Source organism: Balaenoptera physalus, assembly GCF_965194825.1.
Source record: "Balaenoptera physalus genome assembly, chromosome: 19".
In the NCBI taxonomy this organism is placed as follows: domain Eukaryota; kingdom Metazoa; phylum Chordata; class Mammalia; order Artiodactyla; family Balaenopteridae; genus Balaenoptera; species Balaenoptera physalus.
In genome coordinates this window covers 47,330,302-47,357,127 of record NC_138900.1, presented here as the reverse complement: position 1 = coordinate 47,357,127, position 26,826 = coordinate 47,330,302, and the positions used below count along the sequence as shown (strand labels likewise).

Here is a 26,826-nt window from a genome sequence, read left to right as displayed (position 1 = left end):
ATTGGAAGAATCAATATTGTAAAAATGACTACACTACCCAAAGCAATCTACAGATTCAATGCAATCCCTATCAAACTACCAATGGCATTCTTCACAGAATTAGAACAAAAAATTTTACAATTCATAAATACCCTGGATAGCCAAAGCAATCTTTTTTTTTTAGCATCTTTATTGGAGTATAATTGCTTTACAATGGTGTGATAGTTTCTGCTGTATAACAAAGTGAATCAGCTATATATATACATATATCTCCATATCCCCTCCCTATGCCCTCTAGGTGGTCACAAAGCACCAAGTTGATCTCCCCGTGCTATGTAGCTGCTTCCCACTAGCTATCTATTTTACATTTGGTAGTGTATATATGTCAATGCTATTCTTTCACTTCGTCCCAGCTTACCCTTCCACCTCCCTGTGTCCTCAAGTCCATTCCCTACATCTGCATCTTTATTCCTGTCCTGCCCTTAGGTTCATCAGAAACTTTTTCTTTTTTAGATTCCATATATATGTGTTAGCATACGGCATTTGTTTTCCTCTTTCTGAATTACTTCACTCTGTATGACAGACTCTAGGTCCATCCACCTCACTACAAATAACTCAATTTCATTTCTTTTTATGGATGAGCAATATTCCATTGTATATATGTACCACATCTTCTTTATCCATTCATATGCTGATGGACACTTATGTTGCTTCCATGTCCTGGCTATTGTAAATAGTGTTGCAATGAACATTGTGGTACATGTCTCTTTTTATATTATGGTTTTCTCGGGGTATATGCCCAGTAGTGGGATTGCTGGGTCATGTGGTAGTTCTATTTTTAGTTTTTTAAGGAATCTCCATACTGTTTTCCATACTGGCTCCAATGAAAATCAATTTGCATTCCCACCAACAGAGCAAGAGAGTTCCCTTTTCTCCACACCCTCTCCAGCATTTACTGTTTGTAGATTTTCTGATGATGGCCATTCTGACTGGTGTGAGGTGATACCTCATTGTAGTTTTGATATTCATTTCTATAATGATTAGTGATGTTGAGCATCCTTTCATGTGTTTGCTGGCAATCTGTATATCTTCTTTGGAGAAATGTCTAGGTCTTCTGCCCATTTTTGGATTGGGTTGTTTGTTTTTCTGATATTGAGCTGCATGAGCTGCTTGTATATTTTGGAGATTAATCCTTTGTCAGTTACTTCGTTCACAAATATTTTCTCCCATTCTGAGGGTTGTCTTTTCATCTTGTTTGTGGTTTCCTTTGCTATGCAAAGGCTTTTAAGTTTCATTAGGTCCCATTTGTTTATTTATGTTTTTATTTCCATTTCTCTAGGAGGTGGGTCAAAAATGATCTTGCTGTGATTTATGTCATAGGGTGTTCTGCCTATGTTTTCCTCTAAGAGTTTTATAGTGTCTGGTCTTACATTTAAGTCTTTAATCCAATTGGAGTTTATTTTTGTGTATGGTGTTAGGTAGTGTTCTAATTTCACTCTTTTATATGTAGCTGTCCAGTTTTCCCAGCACCACTTGTTGAAGAGATTGTCTTTTCTCCATTGCATATTCTTGCCTCCTTTGTCAAAGATAAAGTGACCATATGTGCGTGGGTTTATCTCTGGGCTGTCTATCCTGTTCCATTGATCTGTGTTTCTATTTTTGTGCCAGTAGCATACTGTTTTCATTACTGTAGCTTTGTAGTAGAGGTTGAAGTCAGGGAGCCTGATTCCTCCAGCTCTGTTTTTCTTTCTCAAGTTTGCTTTGGCTATTTGGTGTCTTTTGTGTTACCATACAAATTATGAAATTTTTTGTTCGAGTTCTGTGAAAAATGCCATTGGTAGCTTGACAGGGATTGCACTGAATCTGTAGATTGCTTTGGGTAATATAGTCATTTTCACAATGTTGATTCTTCCGATCCAAGAACATGGTATATCTCTCCATCTCTTTTTATCATCTTTAATTTCTTTCATCAGTGTCTTATAGTTCTCTTCATACAGGTCTTTTGTCTCCTTAGGTAGGTTTATTCCTAGGTATTTTATTCTTTTTGTTGCAATGGTAAATGGGAGTGTTTCCTTAATTTCTCTTTCAGATTTTTCGTCGTTAGTGTATAGGAATGCAAGAGATTTCTGTGCATTAACTTTGTATCCTGCTACTTTTCCAAATTCATTGATTAGCTCTAGTAGTTTTCTGGTAGCATCTTTCAGATTCTCAATGTATAGTATCATGTCATCTGCAAACAGTGACAGTTTTACTTCTTCTTTTCCCATTTGGATTCCTTTTATTTCTTTTTCTTCTCTGATTGCTATGGCTAAAACTTCCAAAACTATGTTGAATAATAGTGATGAGAGTGGGCAACCTTGTCTTTTTCATGATCTTAGAGGGAATGGTTTCAGTTTTTCACCATTGAGAACGATGTTGGCTGTGGGTTTGTCATATATGGACTTTATTATGTTGAGGTAGGTTCCCTCTATGCCTACTTACTGGAGAGTTTTTATCATAAATGGGTGATGAATTTTGTCGAGAGCTGTTTCTGCATCTATTGAAATTATCATATCGTTTTTATCCTTCAATTTGTTAATATGGTGTATCACATTGATTGGTTTGTGTATATTGAAGAATCCTTGCATTCCTGGGATAAACCCCAATTGATCATGGTGTATGATCCTTTTAATGTGTTGTTGGATTCTGTTTGCTAGTATTTTGTTGAGGATTTTTGCATCTATGTTCATCATTGACATTGGCCTGTAGTTTTCTTTTTTTTGACATCTTTGTCTGCTTTTGGTATCAGGGTGATGGTGGCCTCGTAGAATGAATTTGGGAGTGTTCCTTCCTCTGTTATATTTTGGAAGATTTTGGGAAGGATATTTGTTAGCTCTTCTCTAAATGTTTGATAAAATTCACCTGTCAAGACATCTGGTCCTGGGCTTTTGTTTCTTGGAAGATTTTTAATCAGTTTCAATTTCAGTGCTGGTGATTGGTATGTTCAGTTTTTCTATTTCTTCCTGGTTCAGTCTTCGAAGGTGTGCTTTTCTAAGAATTTGGCCATTTCTTCGTGGTTGTCCATTTTATTGTCATACAGTTGCTTGTAGTAATCTCTCATGGTCCTTTGTATTTCTGCAGTGTCAGTTGTTAATCTCCTTTTTCATTTCTAATTCTGTTGATTTGAGTCTTCTCCCTTTTTTTCTTGATGAGTCTGGCAAATGGTTTATCAAATTGTTTATCTTCTCAAAGAACCAGCTTTTAGTTTTATTGATCTTTGCTATTGTTCCCTTCATTTCTTTTTCATTTATTTCTGATCTGATCATTATGATTTCTTTCCTTCTGCTAACATTGGGGATTTTTTTGTTCTTCTTTCTCTAGTTGCTTTAGGTGTAGGGTTAGGTTGTTTATTTGAGATTTTTCTTGTTTCTTGATGTAGGATTGCATTACTATAAACTTCCCTCTTAGAACTGCTTTTGCTGCATCCCATAGGTTTTGGGTCATCGTGTTTTCATTGTCATTTGTTTCTAGGTATTTTTTGAGTTCCTCTTTGATTTCTTCAGTAATCTCTTGGTTATTTAGTAGCGCATTGTTTAGCCTCCATGTTTTTGTATTTTTTACAGTGTTTTTCCTGTAACTGATATCTAGTCTCATAGCGTTGTGGTCAGAAAAGATACTTGATATGATTTCAATTTTCTTAAATTTACCAAGGCTTGATTTGTGACCCAAGATATGATCTATCCTGGAGAATGTTCCATGAGCACTTGAGAAGAAAGTGTATTCTGTTGTTTTCAGATGGAATGTCCTATAAATATCAATTAAGTCCATCTTGTCTAATGTATCATTTAAGGCTTGTGTTTCCTTATTTATTTTCATTTAGGATGATCTGTCCGTTGGTGAAAGTGGGATGTTAAAGTCCCTTACTATTATTGTGTTACTGTAGATTTCCCTTTTTATGGCTGTTAGCATTTGCCTTATGTATTGAGGTGTTCCTATATTGGGTGCATAAATATTTACAACTGTTATATCTTCTTCTTGGATTGATCCCTTGATCATTATGTAGTGTCCTTCTTTGTCTCTTTTAATAGTCTTTATTTTAAAGTCTATTTTGTCTGATATGAGAATTGCTATTCCAGCTTTCTTTTGATTTCCATTTGCATGGAATATCTTTTTCCATCCCCTCACTTTCAGTCTGTATGTGTCCCTAGATCTGAAGTGGATCTCTTGTAGACAGTATATATACGGGTCTTGTTTTTGTATCCATTCAGCCAGTCTATATCTTTTGATTGGAGCATTTAATCCATTTCCATTTAAGGTAATTATTGATATGTATGTTCCTATTACCATTTTCTTACTTGTTTTGGGTTTGTTTTTGTAGGTCTTTCCTTCTCTTGTGTTTCCTGCCTGGAGAAGTTCCTTTAGCATTTGTTGTAAAGGTGGTTTGTTGGTGCTGAATTCTCTTAACTTTTGCTTGTCTGTAAAGGTTTTAATTTCTCTGTCAAATCTGAATGAGATCCTTGCTTGGTAGAGTAATCTTGGTTGTAGGTTTTTCCCTTTCAACACTTTAAATATGTCTTGCCACTACCTTATGGCTTGCAGAGTTTCTGCTGAAAGACCAGCTGTTAACCTTATGGGGATTCCCTTGTATGTTATTTGTTGCTTTTCCCTTGCTGCTTTCAATATTTTTTCTTTGTATTTAATTTTTGACAGTTTGATTAATATGTGTCTTGGCGTGTTTCTCCTTGGATTTATCTTGTGTGGAACTCTCTGCGCTTCCTGGACTTGATTGATTATTTCTTTTCCCATGTTAGGGAAGTTTTCAACTATAATCTCTTCAAATATTTTCCGAGGCCCTTTCTTTTTCTCTTCTTCTTCTGGCACCCCTATAATTCGAATGTTGGTGCATTTAATGTTGTCCCAGAGGTCTCTGAGACTGTCCTCAATTCTTTTCATTCCTTTTTCTTTATTCTGCTCTATGGTAGTTATTTCCACTATTTCATCTTCCAGGTAACTTATCTGTTCTTCTGCCTCAGTTATTCTGCTATTGATTCCTTCTAGAGAATTTTTAATTTCATTTATTATGTTGTTCATCATTGTTTGTTTGCTATTTCGTTCTTCTAGGTCCTTGTTAAATGTTTCTTGTATTTTCTCCATTCTATTTTGAAGATTTTGGATCATCTTTACTATCATTACCGTGAATTCTTTTTCAGGTACACTGCCTATTTCCTCTTCATTTGTTTGGTCTGCTGGGTTTTTACCTTGCTCCTTCATCTGCTGCATATTTCTCTGTCTTCTCATTTTGTTTAACTTACTGTGTTTGGGGTCTCCTTTTCACAGGCTGCAGGTTCGTAGTTCCCATTGCTTTTGGTGTCTGCCCCCAGTGGGTAAGGTTGGTTCACTGGCTTGTGTAGGCTTCCTGGTGGAGGGGACTGGTTCCTGTGTTCTGGTGGGTGGGGCTGGATCTTGTCTTTCTGGTGGGCAGGGCCACATCCGGTGCTGTGTTTTGGGGTGTCTGTGACCTTAGTATGATTTTAGGCAACCTCTCTGCTAATGGGTGGGGCTGTGTTCCTGTCTTGCTAGTTGATTAGCATGGGGCATCCAGCACTGGAGCTTGCTGGCCGTTGGATTGAGCTGGGTCTTAGCGTTGAGATGGAGATCTCTAGGAGAGCTCTGGCCGATTGATATTACGTGGGGCCAGGGGGTTCTCTGGTGGTCCAATGTCCTGAACTTGGCTCGCCCACCTCAGAGTCTCCAGCTTGATAGCCTGCCTGAGCACCAAGACCCTTTCAGCCACACAGCAGGTAGGAGACAGCTAAATATGCAAGTATCTCAATGGCTTCTTAAGTGATGGGGAAGATGTGATGCATGAAGGACACCAGCTCAAGTCTCACAGCTTAGTTCTGTGATCTTGGACCAGGCAGTTAACTTCTCTGTGTCTCAGATTTCATTTTGTGCGGCATCTCCTCACCCCAGAGGCCCAGGCAGGTGTGAGGGAAGGGCTGTCGCTCACAGGCTGTGCAGGGAGGAAGCCTGGGAGGCTGGCGTAGGACCACCAAAGCAATTTGAGAAAGAAAAACGGAGTTGGAGGAATCAGGCTCCCTGACTTCAAACTATACCACAAAGCTACAGTAATCAAGACAGTATGGTACTGACACAAAAACAGAAATATAGATCAATGGTACAGGACAGAATGCCCAGAGATAAACCCACACACATATGGTCACCTAATTTACAAAAAAGGTGGCAAGAACATACAATGAAGAAAAGACAGCCTCTTAAATAAGTGGTGCTGGAAAAACTGGACAGCTACATGTAAAAGAATGAAATTAGAACACTACCTAACACCATACACAAAAATAAAGTCCAAATGGATTAAAGAGGTAAATGTAAGACCAGACACTATAAAACTCTTAGAGGAAAACACAGGAAAAACACTCTTTGACATAAACCACAGCAAGATCTTTTTTGACCCACCACCTAGAGTAATGGAAATAAAAATAAAAATAAACAAATGGGACTTAATTAAACTTAAAAGCTTTTGCACGGCAAAGGAAACCATAAACAAGACAAAAAGACAACCCTCAGAGTGGGAGAAAATATTTGCAAGTGAAACAACAGACAACGGATTAATCTCCAAAATATACCAACAGCTCATGCAGCTCAATATCAAAAAAACAAACAAACCAATTAAAAAATGGGCGGAAGACCTAAATAGACATTTCCGCAAGAAAGACATACAGATGGCCAAGAGGCACATGAAAAGATGCTCAACATCACTAATTATTAGAGAAATGTAAATCAAAACTACAATGAGGTATCACCTCATGCCGGTCAGAATGGCCATCACCAAAAAATCTAGAAACAATAAATGCTGGAAAGGGTGTGGTGAAATGCGAACCTTCCTGCACTGTTGGTGGGAATGTAAATTGATACAACCACTATGGAAAACAGTAAGGAGTTTCCTTAAAAAACTAAAAAGGGAACTACCATATGACCCAACAATCCCACTACTGGGCATATACCCTGAGAAAACCATAATTCAAAAAGAGACATGCACCACAATGTTCATTACAGCACTATTTACAATAGCCAGGACATGGAAACAACCTAAATGTCCATTGACAGATGAATGGATAAAGAAGATGTGGCACATATATACAATGGAATATTAGTTCGTTGGTGGGAAGTAGCAGCATAGCACAGGGAGACCATCTTGATGCTTTGCGATGACCTAGAGGGGTGGGATAGGGAGGATGGGAGGGAGGCTCAAGAGGGAGGGGATATGGGGACATGTGTATGCATATGGCTGATTCACTTTGGCGTACAACAGAAACTAACACAGTATTGTGAAGCAATTATACTCCAATAAAGATCTATTTAAAAAAAAAAAAAAACTTTGTTTGCAAAAAAAATTAATAAAGACAAGGATATGGGGAAGAAAAATAAATAAATAAAATAAAATAAAGCCCAAATCCACACTCCTGAGGTTAACAGCAAAGAAGTATTGAGGGTCTCCCACATACCGTGCTTTCATATAAATTATCTTCAATAGTCCTAACATTGTGCCTATAAGCCTGTGAGGAAGGTAGAGATTATCCTTTTAATTTGTAACTGAGTTGAGAGTCTGGGAGTGCAGGACTCTACAGAAACCACACAGCTGAGATCATCAGCCTGGCCACCTGGCTTCAAAGTGGATGTTCTTTCCTTGCATGGTCACTGCATCCTTGCTCTTGGTCCTTGTTCTTAACCTTTGATCCATACTTCACTGGCTCTGGCTGGTTGGATGTTAACGGTACCATCACCTCTTCCACATGGGACCCAATTTGCAGACCATTCATCATTTAATCAACCTTTGCAGGATACCAGTCAACTTTTTCAATGGTTTTCCTGACCATGGTTCCCCAAACTGAGCATACTCTGCTGGCTGTGGTCGGAATGGGTTGAGTTTGCACTCTTTGCATTTGAAGACCCACATGTCCTTTCTGCTGAGCCTGTTCTCCAGTTGATTTCAACCACAAATGCTCTGGAGTAGCTGGGTCCCTCCAGTTAATCCATCACAACTGTGGGCTCAACTGACAAATCCAAGTTAAATGCCCAAACCTTGTTTGTCTAGAACTCAGTCTCATGGAATTGATGCTGAACACTCAGGCCTTTACCTGCACTCCCATCACTGGGAACCATCCTTCAAAACTCTCGCCACCTTGTCTTTAAGACATGTCCTTTCTAGGAGGCAACAGGACATACAAAAAGGGCACCAGTGTTGATGTCCAGTTATTTATGCTGCATAACAAACCACATCCACACTTAGTAGCTTGAAACAACAATAATCATTTATTTTGTTCCTGAATATGCCATTTGGGCAGGCCACAGGAGAAACAGTTCATCTGTGCCTCCAGTGGGGCACATTTCAACAAGGGATTGGAGAATCCACTTTTAGGACAGCTCGCTCACATGGCTGGCAAGTTGGTGCTGTTAGCTGAGAGCCCTGTTGGGACTGCAGGTCAGGGCCAGGGGTGCTGGTTTCTTGCAACCTGTGTCTCTCCACGAGCTTCGTTGGCTTAGTCACAGCATGGTAGCTGGTTTCCAAGAGAGAGTGTCCCAAAGGAAGCAGACAGAAGCTGCAGGGTCTTTCCTAACCAAGCCTGGGAAGTTGCGTAGCATCACTTCCACCATACTCCATGGACTGACAGGTCACTAAGCTTGACCCAGATTCAAGGGGGTTGGGGGGGATAGGCCCCCACCTATCAATACGAAATGTGTCAAAAATCTTGCGGCCTACAGACCAACCTAGGAAGGTGGTCAGCTCTAATATGTACTTTTGTATGATCTGGAGCAAGTTACTTTACTACCCTAAACCTTCCTTTCCCCTTTCTTTGGTGAAAAAGAGTAGAATCTGTGAAGAGGTACAACCATACCCTTCTCAGACATGCGAGTTGGCTTCTTCCTCTCCACTCAGTTTTCATGTTATTATTCAATTCATGTTATCTGAATAAATCAGTTCATCTGAAAGGATCAGTTTGTCCTCTCCAGTGTCTCCCAAATTTTTAATAAAACTTTCAGGCAAGTCAGAGCGCTGGGGCACACCATTGGAGGCCTCTCTTTAGACTGGCCAAGCCACACTCTTCCAGGGCGGTTACTCAGTCCACGGAACTAGGCAAATCCTAGCCAGCCTCTGGGAGTTTGTGTAGTCTTCTTAATTATCCTCTTCCAGATGTGCCATACTCCAGGAAGTAGTGATGAATGAAGGGACAGGCAAATGAACAATGGAACCAACATAGATAAGCACATCCAACACTAGTTTCATGCTGATGCATTCAAATCGATTCAAGATGCAAGTTAATAATTCATTTTCTGATTAGTCAAATTAGATGAGTTTAGCTAGGAAGATTTGTTTTCGAGAAAAAGCTTTGAAAATCCTGAAAAAAATGATTTGAAAATCCTGAACAAAGGGTACTTTTTTTAAACAAAAAATTATATTGGAATTTTCTGGGGCAGCACAATTTGGTCCCAAGTTAACTTCGTATTAGGCCACCTAGTCTTACGCCAGTGGAAGCGATTACTATGGAGAACTCTCTCAGTAAAATATCTGCAAAAAATCCACTTTCTTTGGCTGTTGATATCTTGACATCATATCATTTGATTCTCAGAGAACTTAAAGTGGTTAGAAATCTTCAAGGAATTATTTCATATATTTGAATAAAACTGTTAATTATTGCATTCTGTTGTGAAGGCATGAACCAGGGAAAAGATAAAAGCATCTTTCACATTTAATGTCCCAATTAATTAATTTTTACTTATAAAATTAGAGGCTTTGCCAAGGCTTCTGGAAGCATTATAAAAGATTGATGTCATAAAGATAAGAATTTAACTGGGTCAAGCCCAACCATCAGATTATTCTTAATTAGGAATGAATCTCTCTATAATTTCTATAAAATTGGCTGAATAACAGATGACACACCAAATTACTAATGTAATTCAAGGGGTATATGAGTTGAAAATGGGCTGCTCCTTTTTGCCAATTTCATCAATGGCGCTCTCCACCCTGATTCATTCCGCAGGTTGCTGTTTATTTTCCAAGTTCAGAAAAATGCCATTTTTAAGTATAGATCGTGCCCAGGACGTGTATCCCTGCCCTGCCCCCCATGCCTACTCCCGGTATTGAATGTAAAATATTGGCCTGGATAGGAAAACATGTGCTTGTGTCAGAAGCGGCATCATTTTAAAAAGGTCACATTTGAAATTGTTCAGTAAGTCAGCTTGGAAAATGTGAGCTGTGTGCTATGGTGTTTAAGAATCAGAAAGTTTGGTCCCTCCAGGCAATTCCAGATATTGACAAGGAAGGTAACTTTCATCAGAAAAAAGGGAGAGAGGATGTTTGAGAGATTTGAAATATGTCATAGCATCATGGATGAATCTTGTAAATGTAATGTTGAGAATATATACCGTTTTATTCCATTTATATGAAGTCCAATAACAGGTAAAAATTAGGCTCTGATAATAAAGGTAAAAATAGTAGTTATGGGGACTTTCCTGGTGGCGCAGTGGTTAAGAATCCGCCTACCAATGCAGGGGACAGGTGTTTGATCCCTGGTCTGGGAAGATCCTAAATGCCGCAACGCAACTAAGCATGTGCACCACAACTACTGAGCCTGCGCTCTAGAGCCTGTGAGCCACAACTACTGAGCCTGCGTGCCACAACTACTGAAGCCCACGCTCCTAGAGCCCGTGCTCCATAACAAGAGAAGCTACCGCAAAGAGAAGCCCACGCACCGGAACGAAGAGTGGCCCCCATTCACCGTAACTAGAGAAAGCACGCAGGCAGCAACGAAGAGCCAACCAAGCCAAAATATAAATAAATAAATTTATTAAAAAAAATTAGTGGTTACCTATGAGGTGGATATTACTGGAGAAAGGCATAAAGAAACTTTCTGGATTGATGGAAATGTTCTATGTCTTAATCTGGGTGGTGGTTAGACATATGCACACACATAATTTTATATATATATGTAAAATTTAGGTTTGTGCATTTTGCTTCATATGAACTACACATCAATACAATCACACACAAATACAAAGACCCAGTATGATAATAACAGTATCTATGTCATACAATCCTAAATATGGTGGCTCGAATTTCCAATCTTAGAATAAGTATCGTCTCTACTAGGTCATGTTTGTCAAAGTGTGTTCCCTAGGTTTCTGCATCAGAATCAGCTGGAGTTTTTGTTAAAAATACAGATTCCTGGACTTACGCTAGTGCAGCTTACATACACACAATCAGTGGAAATGGGGTTTGAGAAATCTGTCTTTCAGTAAACTTCCCATACAATCCTCATTTCTCCTAAAAGAAAAAACTTGCCAAAATGTATTTTGGAGAAGTGATCTATGAACCAGTAACTCTGCATTTCTTGTTAGCACAGATGGGCTTATCTGAATTATCACTGGATTCCGAAGAGCCTCCCTCCAGGATCAGTACATAAACGCGGGATAAGGAGTTATGAGCCCTTTTACTGAGCACTTGCCATGCGTCGTTATTTACATTATCTCTTAACTTTCACAACTATGATGTGAGACTTAGATTAACATCATCCCATATTCAAGAGGTGCTAACTGAGGTTATACTGGATAAGTCAGCACCCTCAGGGTCACTACACCCAGAAAGGAGTCACCAAGATGTGGATGGCTCCTTAGCTCAGACTTTTAGCCGCTATACTTCCCCAAATATGTGAAGCTCACAGTGTTCTACTCCTTCAGCTGGGAAGGTCCAGGGCAAGACAGGTCTCAGACTAAAGAGGACTCATTCTGAGCCTTAGAGGACGGGTAGGATTCTAACGGTTAATAAGGGGCTAAGACAGACACCCAAATGAGAAGAGAAAGCTGAGCAGACACCCCTTGATCAATTCTGTAGGAGACAAGTTTCAAGAATGATTGGATGAGTTCTGGATTTTCAAAGGAAAGAATGAATTACAAACATGGATCAGGAGGCTGGGACAGAATGGGGAAGGTCTCGAATGTCAAGTTACCAGGTTGGCCTTTCCCTCTAGGTTATAAGAAGATAATGAAGGTTACTGAGCAGGGGCCTTACAAGATGACTCCAGACACCAGCGAGGTCACTCTGAGGGCAGCACCAGGAATGAAATGATGAACCAATGCCCATGAACCCTCACGCTCCCCTCTTCTTTCCTGTAGAATCTCTTCCTGTTTTTCTTAATCTCTCTCTTTTCTTTTCAGCTTTTGGGCCAGACCTTCATTCAGCAATATGATTAGTTTAATCTTTGCAGAGCAAAAGTTTTTATTGCTTGACTAAATCCTACTTTACAGAAAGCACATTCAGCCATTCAACTATGCATTGAATTGATGTATGCATATTGCATATAATTTGATTCCATACCTTCCTCTTTATATAGCTTACTTTTTGTTATGTACTTTTAAGGCTATCTATAATTATGTTTAGATCTTTAGGTAGGTGAGGTTAGTCCATTTTATGATATATAAATGAGTTTAGTCATTCATACATTCATTTCACTTTAAAATGGCAAATATCTGAAAGGGGCGATGGAAAACCGACATTGATTTGGAGTTAGCTAGGGCACATTTAATTTTGCCGAAGCTTAGGTCAAATTTAGAATCTCTTACACTGCTGAATTGTAATGTTGCACCTCAAGAGTGTGACAGGCCACACAGAGCTCGGGTAAAAGAGAGAGCACGTCTTGGAAAGAATTATCTCCCATGCTAAAGGAGTGACCTATGCAAAATTTGTAATTGTAAAATTTGACCTTATGAATCACACAGCATCATGGCCACTGGGAACACGCGCTCTTGCTTATGCCTGCCTCTGTCCGAATATCTTCTTTTTTTCTTTTAATCTTTCTCAGTGAAATAAATTTCAGCTCTGTCTGTACCATTTTTCTGTTCTTAAATGCAAATGAAATTTTTGTTCAGTTGTAAACTGAGTACAGCATGTGGACTTCAGCATGCACAGATTTCTACTCTGCTCTGTTTTCACAAGAACTCTTTATTTCTGGAAATCACCTTCATAGACAATGTGGAAAAATTACACAACTAAGCCTGACTTAGCTGGTTATTTCTCATGACGTTTCTCCAGGCTGAGGTTAGGATAACTACAGCTCTTGCCCCATCAGTCCAGTTTACTGAGCCCATTACTAGTCACAAGATTTGCAGTAGGATAGTAAATAATTATCTCTTGCATACGGGGCTGGATTCTTTACACACATTTTCTTCTGTAGTCACCCAGAACTTTTGGATTATTTCTGTTTTAAAATGGAAGAAAATGAGGCTGAGATACTTGAGTGACACCTGAGTGCAGAATAGGAAAAGAGAATCGTGCACCCGTAGAAATTAAGAACGGTGAGACAAAAATGAGTGAAAACTGAAAAAGCAGCTACAAGATCCAAACAAATGCAAACACAGGAGCCAAGATGACAGAGTGGAATAAAACTGAAAAAAATCAGAGTTTATTATAGAAATCTGAATATGGAAAATAGTCATAACTTCAGTAATAACCGTAACCATTACCTCTAGGACATCCCTGCCAGGTGTCAAGCAAGGAACTATGTTTGGGGTGTGACAAGGAACAAAGCCAATTTACTCACTGCCCTTGTGGAGTTTACAGCCTCGGGGGAAACAGTACTAAAAAAATGGCTGTCAGTTAGTCAATTTTAAACACTTGACAGTGCCTTGAAGACAGCCCAAAAGGAAACAAGAGCCAGTGGCAACAAGCCTGCTTGCAAAAACTGAGTGGGCAGCCCCCCTCCTTCTCCCCATGTTGTGCCTCGACTGGTCATGGCTTGTCCAGAACTCACATTAGCTCCCACGCTCATAAGAAAAGTTACCCCGGAGTACCTATTAAGCATCTCTTCTAAATGCGCAATGGCTACAACGTTTGATCTTTGCTCCTTTGAAACTAACTTTTGCCAAATCTCTAGCTTCAGTCTGAGGACACTCAGTACCCCAGCTGGTGAGCAGCTGAGCTATAATTCAAATTCCTTTCTTCAGAACCCTTGTCTGTCCTGTGCCTCCCCCAGGACATTGAGCAGGAAGCACATTTACATCTCCTGTCTATCTCAGTTCTAGATACTTTAAGAAAGGCGGCTTTTTCTCAACCAAGTAGTCACCTCTCCAGTTTTGTACACAGCTGTATTTCTTTTAATAGGCAGATAAATAAATAAATGAATGAATAAATAAGCAAAACTGCAAAAATCACGTTCATGGAAACATTTTCGCATCTTAGAAAAATAAGTGGTTTGGTGAACTTGGCCCCAAGGGCTGGAAATAAGTAGTTGCTCAACTACAATTAAGCAGCCCTGGAAGAGAAGTTTGGCTTTTGACTCAGGAATGTAATTTAGCTTTGGGACTTTCCCAAAGTGCTTTATACCAACGTTGCAGCATTAGTCATTTCAGTAAGATCTCCGTGTAATGCCTAGAAGTTTTGCTTTGATACTTGAAATTGAAGACCCAGAGGCTCTAAGTGGAAATAAGTATTTCTGCTTTCAGAGGTGGTCCTTAAACTCTGATCAGTTATTGCATTTTATCAACACGGACTTTAGAGCAAATGGGATAACGTGTGCAGAGGGATAGGTAGTCAGGCAGGTCTGTTAAGACAGATGCTGCCTACAGTTCTTCGGGCCGGGAGAAGTATCTCAAGTATCATAAAGATCATGATGAACTCTGACTTCAGAATGACTTGGGTTCAAATCTCTACCTGAACCTTACTAGCTGTGTGATATCAGACAAGCAACTTGACGTGTCTCCAAGTCTCACGTGACATAAAATGCAGATAACAGTACAGATGCTATGACATGGTCTGTGTTGAATAATTAGAACAAAGGAGCACACGTTAGGGAAATAATTACACACCCAGACTTCTTCAGAATTAGTTCTGATATCAGTACTAATTGCTCTCATCCCCCAAGCTAGGACAGTGGTTGGCTGAGAGCAGGAAGGAATACATTGTACAGGTAAGATCTTTTTCTGAAGAAGATCCTTTTCAGATGCTACTGATATCCTCCCAGTAAGTACCTTAGATGAGTATGCCAGAAACAGGTCAAAATGAGCACCTCGTGGGGAGTCAAGGACGTCAACCCACTCCCAGTGCTGTCACTGGGTACATAATTTAGGGTAAGTCACCTGGACCATCTGGGTGTCAGTTTCATGAAACAGAAATGGTGGCAGTGGGGGGAGCAGGATGTAGCCAAAAGAAACCTCAAAGTTTTCTTGGGTTTCACTTTCAGTAATTAATAGAACACGACCCGAGGCTGTTTATGTCTTCAGGAGGCTGATTCTCAGCATACACATCGATCCAGGAAAATAACAAATAAATAAAATTAATGAAATAAATAAATATCCCAGACTGTTGCACAATGTACTGTTTTCACAAAGAATAAATTGGTATTTCAGTGGATTGGCAGAGTGGGATGTTTTTTGTTCCGTTTATGGAAAAAACATGGTTTTAAGGGGCATAAGTAGATGGTCTTTGTCAAACATATATGTTTGTATTTTCATTTAAATGTAAACGCAGCTGTGAGTCTTAGCAAACCCGCACACACACCCCACAGCTTTTGCAGGGAAGCCCCAGGAACAGTGAGCTCTTCAAGTTGAAATTCCTTCTTAAATTATTTTTTAAGTCTCTCAAGATCATCTTGATAATTAATTTCTTTTATATTTCAAACATCTTTTTTTCCCCCTGCGAAGTGGAAGAAAGCACCAACATCGGCAGAAGAACTCTGATTGTCAAGACAACACGATGTGCTGTTAACTGGGGAGACATCTGTGCAACTTACATAAAGATATAAATATATTAGTTTGGGGACTGCTGCTTTCAGAGCAAATATTCCATTGTCACAAATACCGTGCCCTCAAGCCAAGGTATGTATTAATGGCTTCATTATTAAGATTTTGTAACTGTTTCAGAACTTTAAATCCATCAGTTATGATAATTTCATAAAATGAAACCACAACTATTAATAAAAGTTTTCAGTTCAATAGAGCATCAACAATAATCAGATTTTATAATGCTTGCAAAGTTGGGAAACAGTATTTTTGAAATGTAAGAAAATATTCCCTAATTCAAAATATTCGCCTGAATTTTCAAGCGTTAGCCTGGACAGTACACTTCTCCTACTCCCCTCCCTACCGTAATGCATCACTTCTCATTGTCTACAGAATAAAGCCCATGCCTTCACTCAAGAGCCGTACCCTCCTGCTCTGTATGAACTTTAAACTGCTTTCCCAACACGCCCCTTGGTGAACACTCATCCTTCATGACAAGCACATCCGCAGATCCTGCCGCCTCTCTGACATCACACTGTCTTTATTTAAGGCAGCCCTCAATTGACATGCCCTTCCTTTCACTTACTTTTCTCAAACAGCCAAATTAAATTTTGGTTGGATTTTAAGCTCTTTCCTCCCTGTCTTGCACAGAATAGGTTCTTAATATTATTATATCTATGATGAAAGACTGCATAAAACAAATTTGTTTCTGGTACCTCTACAAGAGCCATAGATTTCATAGCTCTAAGGTAGGCAAAAAAAAAAAAAGTTTTAGAAATTAAAGAATATTAAAGCTCATTAGGAAAATTTTGCCAAAAGGAAATCTGGAGACCAGGCAGGCCTGCTTTATGCCAGGAAGTTGTTTTTCTTTTTAATCAAGTGTACAGCCATTTATATAGTTATTAAGCAGCCAGACTGTTTAAAGGGAGTTGGCTGGCCCCCTTCAGGTTAAAGGCCCTTGATCGTAATACATGCATCACAGATTGAACAACATTGAACTAGATTCACAGAACGAAACACTGACCTATTTTCTTTTCTAAATTGCAGAGGAGTCAGTCTTTCCAATTTTTCCCTTCTCTCTCCAGTCAGTCTCTTAGTCTTACTTGCCAAGATTACACAGAGAACCACAGCAATCCTACACACCAAATATTCCCGGCCTTCAACATAAGTATTTCAAAGTGCACTATTAAGGCAAAAGGAAAATCGAATCTTATTAACAGGATTAACGTCTGAACAACAAGTCTCAAAATCCATTAGAAACAGAAGTAACGGTGTCAGCAATAGGACTCGGAGAAATCATTTAATTAGAACTCCTTTATTTTTAAAAGCTGATTACTTATATGTTCTGGTGGCTCTTAGCATTAAAACCTGGCCGAGTGGATACTCCTCAGTGGGCCACAATCCCTCATAGTCTGTTTGCTGAAGACTGTTTCTTAAAGTCATATAACAGATACTCTGTCTGTCTCGCCCTAGCAAGTTGATTTATCCTCTGAAGAAAACACATATAAAGACCATGCACCCAAGAGGAGGAAATGAATGCCATAAACCTGTCATGAAACATTTCGAGTCAAAATAAGGTCTGGTGAAACTGGAGTCCCTTATAGTGGATGATGGAAACTATGTGTTACAAAACCAAGTCATCCAGCTCCAACTTCTTCAAAAGAAAATGCCTAAATCTTTCGGAGAAAGAGATGCTTTCTTTTTTGTTCGTTTCCATAATTTCCACCCTTCCAACTGAATTTAAGGGAATTCACTTGTTCATTCATTTATTTTTCACTTAACAAACACTTGACATGTGGAAGGAGCTGAGGATACACCAAAGAACAGGACAAAGTCCCCATTCCCAGAAAACAGGCATTCTTTGCAAACAGGAAGATCCAATTTCACAACCATTTGTCAGGAGAGCAACCTCTGACTGGCGTCTGGTGTCGAAGTGGGACAGCTGGTGAAGGTCTGCACTTATTAAACAACTTACAACCTTGCTATTGTTGTAAATATGCTTATGAGATAACAGGACCCAATGTTTTGACTTCTTGCAGGGGGGATTCCCTGAGTTCTCCTTTATGAAATACCGATTTTGTAAAAAATGTTGGTTAATTGGTTCATAGGCACAAGTTCTAGAGAGAAAGCAAACTGATTTTGGTGCTTGTGTTAGATTTGAATCAGGGACATTTTGATCATCTTAGAGGTGCACTGAAACACAGCCCACGGCCTCCTAAGCAGGGGCGGAGCTGCTCAAGGGCGAGTGGATTCACACAGGTAAGCCCAACCCAAAGCCAGCGGCTTCTCCCATCCTCCTGAACAAGCAGAGCCTTTGCGAGTGAGTTCTTTGGACATGAGTGATTTTCTTTTACTTTGATTTCTAGACCTTATTTGAAGAAGAAAACTGTTCCAAATAGCCTAAGAACTAGTATAATTTTGAAGTATTTTGTATTGCCCTTCTCAATAATCCATTTCTGAGTTCTATGGGAATAAACATTTAACTTTTTTTCTCCAGGTATATATATATATATTGCTCTTTATTATACTGGCATGTAACTTTAAACCGTGGATTGTGTTTTACCTGTTGATACTATTTACATGGTAACAATTTCCTACCTATGTATATTTTTGCTGATATGCATGGATAATAAGGTCTTTTATTTACAGCAGAATTCTGCAACCATAAATAGTATCTTTTAAACATAGTACAGAAAATGAAGAAAGAAAAAACCTATTTAACAATGAATTTTGTTTTAGACATGTTTTAAGGAATTATTAATTGATTGTGATGATGTGTTTCCAATTTAGGTTCAGAATAATGTATGAGAGGAACATATCGATATCCATATGAATTACCTCTGTCTCTCTCTCCATCTCTCTGTCTGTCCCTCTCTCTCACATACATACATTAACAAGCATTTATTAAGTTCCACCTATATTCCAGAAAAGTTATTTTCATAGAGGTAATAGTTGACTCCTAACATCAATTAACAAATTTCAATTAAGTGATCATTCTACATTTGTTAGCTGTATGGGGCACTTGTATTATAAATGTTTCTCTGTCTCTCTCTCTCTCTCTCTTTTCCCTCTTAAACCCATGAGGTGAGAGTGGGAAACTGACCCAGGATTTTTTCTCTCACTCTTCTGTCTTTTCTTCCCATGTGGCTGAATGGAAGATGGTAAAATTCAAAAGCTAGGTTTGGACTTGGTAGGCAAGGCATCTCTTTAGTGTTAATATGGACCCTGCACTACAACCCAGCTCACTAACATTTTCTGTACTGAGATTTGGGGCTCAAGCCCAACTGACAATTAAGGCTCTTCCCCTTTTCTTTGTTCCTGTTTTCCATGTGTTCATCTTCCTTGGAGAGGGTGGGGGAAAGGGAGGGGGTTTATGGAACGAGCCCAGAAATTCTGGGTCCAAATACCATCTGAACATCATCAGAAAGACTGACTCTTAACACGTTCCTCGTATCTGCTTTCCTCCCTAAACCAATGCCTGCACGTTCTCCTGGATGCAAAGCAGCCCTTGAACTGGGCCTCAAGCTGGTAACACGATGTATCTGGTGTCGATTCCGGTTTTAGGTTTTCACTGGATGCTGATCATAGCAGGCCCTGTGTTCTCAGCGGTAGACCCAGTGGACTCAGATTTTAAAAGCAAGAGATCAGAGAGCAGGAGGTGGAATGGCTCTGGGCCATGAGTAGGAATTAGCTTCATGTGGAAAAGTGATTCTGACCTCACAAAATGGTTTGGGTGCCAACCATTGCTCTTTTTTGAGCATTTCCCTCGAATTTGATCTTGCTTATTGGGTTGTGTGATCAAAGACTTTTATTGATTAGTACCAAGCACTTTATAAAGTTAAGTGGCTCTGTGGAAAATAGGGAATTAGATGATCATTATTTTTTATCTTTTCTGAAAAGTGCAATTTCTAGTTAGACACCTGACTAAATAAAATCCAGGGCGTCTTTATATACCAGAAAGTAAATGAAGAAGCGGAAAGTGGAATCTCAAACAGAGCATTTCAATGTGATTGGATTTAATTAAATACTTCATAGGAACCCAGGAAGAGGAAGCTAGCTCATACCGGGAGTGAGGTGGGCACTTCCTTTTATGAACTGGTCTATCGTGGAACACGCAGGGCCTGTTGACCATCAAGGTGCCCTTCCCCTACACCCTATCAAGTCCCAGAAAGGTCTTTGGTTAATGCTTAGTCAGTCTGTTTCTACCCCCAGGTACTCGCTACATTTATTAGGGAGCTTCCCTAAAGCACGCCTCGCCCCACCTAGTCTCTCTAAGCCCATCCTCAGAGAAGCCGACTGACAACTGCACGCAGGTGAGGCCGGTACACCCCAGCATGGGAGTCTCGCCCCTGCCATGCTTGCTAACCTTCTTTACCGTTATCACCCACTGGCTGATGCCCCTACACCTGCTCACCAATACCTTTGCTGCTCACAGTGGCCATGACAGCGTCATTTTTAGAGTTGAGAAGATTGACTACAGCAGAGACTCTTTACCTGGACTCCAGGACGGGCGGACGGGCTGAGGCTGTAGGTAAAATGGTCTCTTTGTGTTCCCATGCACAAGACGGGCAAGGCCTCTGCTCTCCCAGGGCTTGCATTTTAGGTGGAAGAAGCAAACCATGAACTAAATACGTCAATACACTAGGTAAAGGTAGATTGTGACAAATTCTACAACAAAAAAATCTACAGGGCCTTTGGACAGAATTTCATGTGGGTTTGTAGGGGTAGGTGGGCAACATTGTGGTTCCTGAAGCAGTCCACTGAAATGACCAAAGTGCTTTGAAGCCTCTTCTTTAAAAAAATGGGGGGGGCTTCCCTGGCGGCGCAGTCGTTGAGAATCTGCCTGCAAATACAGGGGACATGGGTTCGAGTCCTGGTCTGGGAAGATCCCACATGCCACGGAGCAACTGGGCCCATGAGCCACAACTACTGAGCCTGCGCGTCTGGAGCCTGTGCTCCGCAACAAGAGAGGCCGCAACAGTGAGAGGCCCGCGCACCACGATGAAGAGTGGCCCCGCTTGCCACAACTAGAGAAAGCCCTCGCACAGAAACGAAGACCCAACACAGCTAAAAAAATAAATAAATTAAAAAAAAAAAAAGATTCACGCAATTTTTGTTACTGCTTCTTTCTATATTCATGTTCATTTCAATATGGAATTTATTTTACAGGTGGTCAAGAAAAGTTCACAACAGAGAGATACATGCCGTATTTTCCCTGCTTCTTTGCGTCTCTACATACAATGTGCTCTAACCTGAGAAGAAATTTAGGACTGGTGCTGTGCCACTCCCCCTGACAAAAGAATCTTTTGGGCATTAATGATAATGGAATTGCATCCCAGGCTGCCGCCCCCTTGGATACTGTGACCTGGGTTGCTGGACCCATCTTACTCTGTTGCCTGGCTAGTCTGACCATCACCAGCTCCTCCCTGGCTCTCTTATCTTGACCTGTATAGTAGCTACACTGAGGCCCCCACTGTGTTACAACTGAACTCAAACTGGCTATGATCCTGAGAGTCCTGGGTTGTTACCTTCTAACCCTGCTTAACCAAACGGTTAAAGACAAGGACTTGTAGGAGATTCTGGTGCTGACCAGCTCTTCTCCCATTCTGATTCTATTGGCTTCGCCTGAGCTGTAGAATATGTGGCTCCATAGGTATCTGGGTGTAAGTGAGTGTTCCCTCGGTCGTCCCCTTCGTTCCCAGGTAATCACTTTAGAATGCCTCTTCCAAAGAATGGAAGTTACTTTCCTGGGGATCAAATACAGCCCCTAGAAATTGAAGGTTCAGAAAGGGTAAATTGGCTAATATTTGTTCCTCCTATGTGGTCAGGAAAACAGGGTTAGTTAAGATTTCTGGTAAATCACATGGGGCCCAGAAGAGTCCACCCATGGCTTACTGGTTGAGGTAGTGAACGGACTGTCATCAGAGGAGGAAACACAGGTCCTGGGCAAGATGACTGGCAGAATCTGCTCACTGCTCCCAGTGTGGACCATCAGGGTGATGGAAGGGAGGGCAGAACTGGGAGGAGACTGGATGAGATACTGGGAATTAACCCCTCCCATTCTGATCCAGACATGAATGAGAGCAGAGCTTGACTCTCCAAGCATGAGGAAAACATAACAGAGCCAACATAATATCTTGCATTTCAGCGAAAACAAACATAAATGAAAATAAAGTCGTGGCATTTGGAGTCAGTGAGCTAGGTTCAAATCTAAATTCTTCCATAAACTGAAAAAATCGCTCAGCTTCTTCAATTCTCACCCTCCTCTTCAGCTAAGTGGACATAAATGCGTACCGAAACCCTTGTCCTGTGAGGTTATTATGAGCAGTAAAGGAGAACTTGGTGTTCAAGCATTCATGTCGAGTATATTCTTCTGTGTGGGGATAAGTATCTCCAGAAGGAAATGTGCTGCCCCCAAATGCCAGGAGTGAATGGGATGGGGAGCTCAGTATGCAATGAAGTCTCCACAGAGTATGCTTGAAGAGGTTCCAAGGCAAACGGACAGTGAGTGGCAAACAAAACGCCTTGTCAGCCTTAGCCCAGAAGATGCTGGTAAGGAAGTTACTAATTAATCACCAGCCAGCCATAAGGTATTAGGGAGCCTGCTAAGTTTAAATATGCTTTATTAACTGACATCCAACATATGGCACATGGTTATGAGGTGGATGGCACTAGTTTTAAAGGTCATTGTTACCCAGATAAGCAGATCTGAAATGGAGAAATTAGTTAATGCTTTCTTCTGCTGATTTAGTGTGAACACATCCAAGGGAGCTGAGGCACTCCAGATGGCAGGCGGCAAAAATAGCTAAGAAAGATGATGTGTGTTAACTGTTTCTTAATGACACCAGTGGTACACCAGCGGGGGAAGAGAGAGAAGGCATCTTTTCTAAGTGCTGACTGAACTCGTGGGCAAGACAGAGGTCTCTCTACCTGGTTCTCAGGAGATTAAATCCCACCTGCAACAAGTGGAAAAACTTCCCTTCCATCCATAATATTAGTATTATTTCTTCTTCTCCCTCTTCTTTCTCTTCTCCTTCTTCTCCTTCTTCTCCTTCTTCTCCTTCTTCTTCTCCTTCTCCTTCTCCTTCTCATTATTATTATTATTATTAGTTTCAGCTACTATTTAATAAGCACTTCCATGTGTCAGGCACCATTTTGTGTTTAACGTTCATCGTTTCACTTATTTCTCTCAACAACTCACTGAGACAGTTGTGGTTAAGAATGTTGGCTTGGCATCATCAAGAAGTCTGCACGGGCTTCCCTGGTGGTGGAGGGGTTAAGAATCCACTTGCCAGTGCAGGGGACACGGGTTCGAGCCCTGGTCCGGGAAGAGCCCACATGCCACAGAGCAACTAATCCCGTGTGCCACAACTACTGAGCCTGCACTCTAGAGCCTGTGAGCCACAACTACTGAGCCCACGTGCCACAACTACTGAAGCCTGCACACCTAGAGCCTGTGCTCCACAACAAGAGAAGCCACCGCAATGAGAAGCCCGCGCACCGCAACGTAGAGTAGCCCCCGCTTGCTGCAACTAGAGAAAGCCCACTTGCAGCAACGAAGACCCAAAACAGCCAAAAATTAATAAATAAATTTATTTTAAAAAAAAGTCTACAAATAATAAATGCCAGAGAGGGTGTGGAGAAAAGGGAACCCTTTTACACTGTTCGTGGGAATGTAAATTGGTGCAGCCACTATGGAAAACAATACGGAGATTCCTTAAAAACCTAAAAATAGAGTTACCATATGATCCAGCAATCCCTCTCCTGGGCATATATCTGGAGAAAACTAACTCAAAAAGATACATGAACCCCAGTGTTCACAGCAGCACTATTTACAATAGCCAAGACGCGGAAGTAACCTAAATGTCCATTGACAGATGAATGGATAAAGAAAATGTGGTGTGTGTGTGTGTGTGTGTGTATGTTTTTGTGTATGTGTGTGTGTGTATGTGTGTATATACACACAGAATGGAACATTGTTCAGCCATAAAAAAAGAATGAAATAATGCCTTTTGCAGTAACATGGATGGACCCAGAGATTGTCATACTAAGTGAAGTAAGTCTGACAGAGAAAGACAAATATGGTATCACTTAAATGTGGAATCTAAGAAAATGATACAAATGAACTTATTTACAAAACAGAAACAGATTCACAGACATAGAAAGCAAACTTATGGCTACCAAAGGGGAAAGTGGGGGGAGGGATAAATTAGGAGTTTGCGATCAGCAGATACAAACTATTATATATAAAATAAACAACAAGGTGCTACTGTATAGCACAAGGAGCTACATTCAATATCTTGTAATAAACTATAATGTAAAAGAATCTGAAAAAGAATATATATACATATATATGTATACCTGAATCACTTTGTTGTACACCACAAACTAACACAACGTTGTAAATCAATTACACTCCAATAAAAAGAAAACAAAGCATGTTGGCTTGGGAGTCAGACTTTACGGACTCCAATCCTATTTGTGGGACTACCAAGAAGAGAGTACTCTGGGACAGTTGGTCTGTAAAGTGGAGATGATGTTACTACCTACCTTGCAGGTAACTAAGGCTCACATGAGATAATGCACATGAAACACTTAGAATAATGCCTGGGACATAGCAAGTGCTCAATAAATATTAGTGTCCCCTCCCAAGATAATTTCCAACCTTTCCACATATAAGGAAAAGGAAGATTCCAGATGTTAAGGAGCATACCCAAGGCCACATGACTCATGTTTGCAGACAGATTCCAGTCTTACTCCTGAGATCGTATTACACTACCCCAGGCAGCAGACCCTTCTTCAGGGAAAGCACACACCTTTCAGGAAAGGGTAGATAATTCAGAAGAAGAAGACTGTTGTTAATCCTCAGAACACTGACGTAGCACAAGAAGGGAAATTCAGAAACCTAAGCAAGGCCAGACCCAAGTGATTTTTCCTTCTACTAAAAAATAAAGCTTGGTGCAGCCACTATGGAAAACAGTATGGAGGTTCCTCAAAAAAGTAAAAATCAAGTTGCCATATGATCCAGCAATCCCACTCCTGGGCATATATCCAAACAAAACTATAATTCGAAAAGATAATGCACCCCAATATTCATTGAAGCACTATTTACAATAGCCAAGACATGGAAACAACCTAAGTGTCCATCAACAGATGAATGGGTAAAGAAGAAGTGGTACGTGTATACAATGGAATATTACTCAGCCATAAAAAAGAATGAAATAATGCCATTTGCAGCAACATGGATGGAACAAGAGATTATCATATTAAGTAAAGTAAGTCAGAAAGAAAAAGACAAATACCATATGATATCACTTACATGTGGAATCTAAAATATGACACAAATGAACTTACCTATGAGACAGACTCACAGGTATAGAGAACAGACTTGTGGTTGCCAAGGGATTGGGGGGTGGGGAGGGATGGACTGGGAATAGGGGATTAGCAGATGCAAACTATTATATATGGAATGGATAAACAAAAAGATCCCACTGCATAGCACAGGGAACTATATTCCATATCCTGTGATAAACCATAATGGAAAAGAATATAAAAAAGTATGTACATACATGTATAACTGAATCACTTTGTTGTACAGCAGAAATTAACACAACATTGTAAATCAACTATATTTCAACTAAAAAAAAAAAAATCAAACCAACAAAATAATTCAGACTTTGGGCAGGATGGTGAAGAAATATTTCAGAAAAGTAATCTTAAATCTTTAAATCATAATAATGACAAATAATACTTACCAAGTCCCTACTATGTGCCAGGTATTGGTTCAGTGTCTTGTACCATGTATCAGTATCATTACTTGTATCATGTATCAATATATTTTATCTTCACAGTGACTGGAAGTCTGTCATTATCCCCACTTGACTCACGAGGGAAGGGGGGCACAGGAATGATGAATAACGTACCCAGAGACACATGGTTAGAAATTGGAGGCGCTCAGCTTTGAACTCAGGCAGTCAGGAGCCAGAGCCCCTGCACCCCACCATTGCTCTCTCCTGGCCCTTGTCTTCCAGGCATGACTTGATGGCATCCAGGGCAGGGCTTCTCAAACCTGAGCAAGCATCCAAGTCACCTGGACGGGCTTGATAGACAAAGATTGTTGGAACCCACCCCCAGAGCTCCTGATTCAGTAGGTCTGGGGCTGGGCCCAGTGACTTGCATTTCTAACAGCCTCCTGCGTGATGCTGATGTTACTGGTCTGGGGGCCGCACTGTGAGCGCCACTGGTTACTTAGAATTGGGAGCCTGAGTCAGAATCATAGATAAGTGGTTTGGGTCCCAGCTCCACCACTTGGTAGTTTTGTGACACCAAGCAAGTCATTCAATCCCTCCTAGCTTCGGTTCCCTTATCTGCTCAGTAGGGGTCTAAATCATTATAGTCTTATTGACTATGTAAATAGTCATTAAAAGGATGCAGTTAATAAAACCCATCTCCTAGTGTTGTTATAGAGATTAAATAAAATACCAAGTATAAAGTACCTAGTAAGTAGCCTGGAAAAGAATAATAGCTCTCACATGGTGGTAAATAAATAAACTTGTCACAAAATTATTAAGCCTTCCTGTGTACACAGCATGGTGGGGGGAGAGAGAGAGAGAGAGAGTGAGAGAGAAAGCCACATTTCCTGTCTGGGACAAGTAAATTTAAGGACTGAAAAAAATCCAAGAAGAAGCACAGGTGCACATACAGATGCACACACACACACTACAAATACAAAGTAAACCACGACTGTACCCTCCCAGGCGTCTGCAGAGCACCAACTTCCAGATGAAGAAATTATGAGAGGTTCATGGAGCTAGGACCATCACAGCTGGCCCTTAAGGTACCTAGGCATGCAACCATACTTCTTATTTTTTTAAAAAAGAAAGATAGATTGAGTGCTGACTATGGAGCAGGCACCGTGTTTGGCATTTTGCCCTTAATCGTCGTAACCCCCAGCTGGCTGCAGGCAGAGCACCATGCTTCTCCTTTTGACAGGTGGACAAACAGGTCCGGGATGATTAAGCAATTTGCCTTAAGTCTCACTGTGTGTGTGTGTGTGTGTGTGTGTGTGTGTGTGTGCGC

General features: G+C 40.4%; 1 protein-coding gene across 4 annotated transcripts in view; it reads right to left on the bottom strand.

Annotated features, from left to right (window-relative positions):
• The window catches only part of LOC309649475 (uncharacterized protein), a 393,998-nt gene that overhangs the window by 127,345 nt on the left and 239,827 nt on the right, over positions 1 to 26,826 (bottom strand). The gene's annotated exons all lie outside the window — the stretch shown is intronic.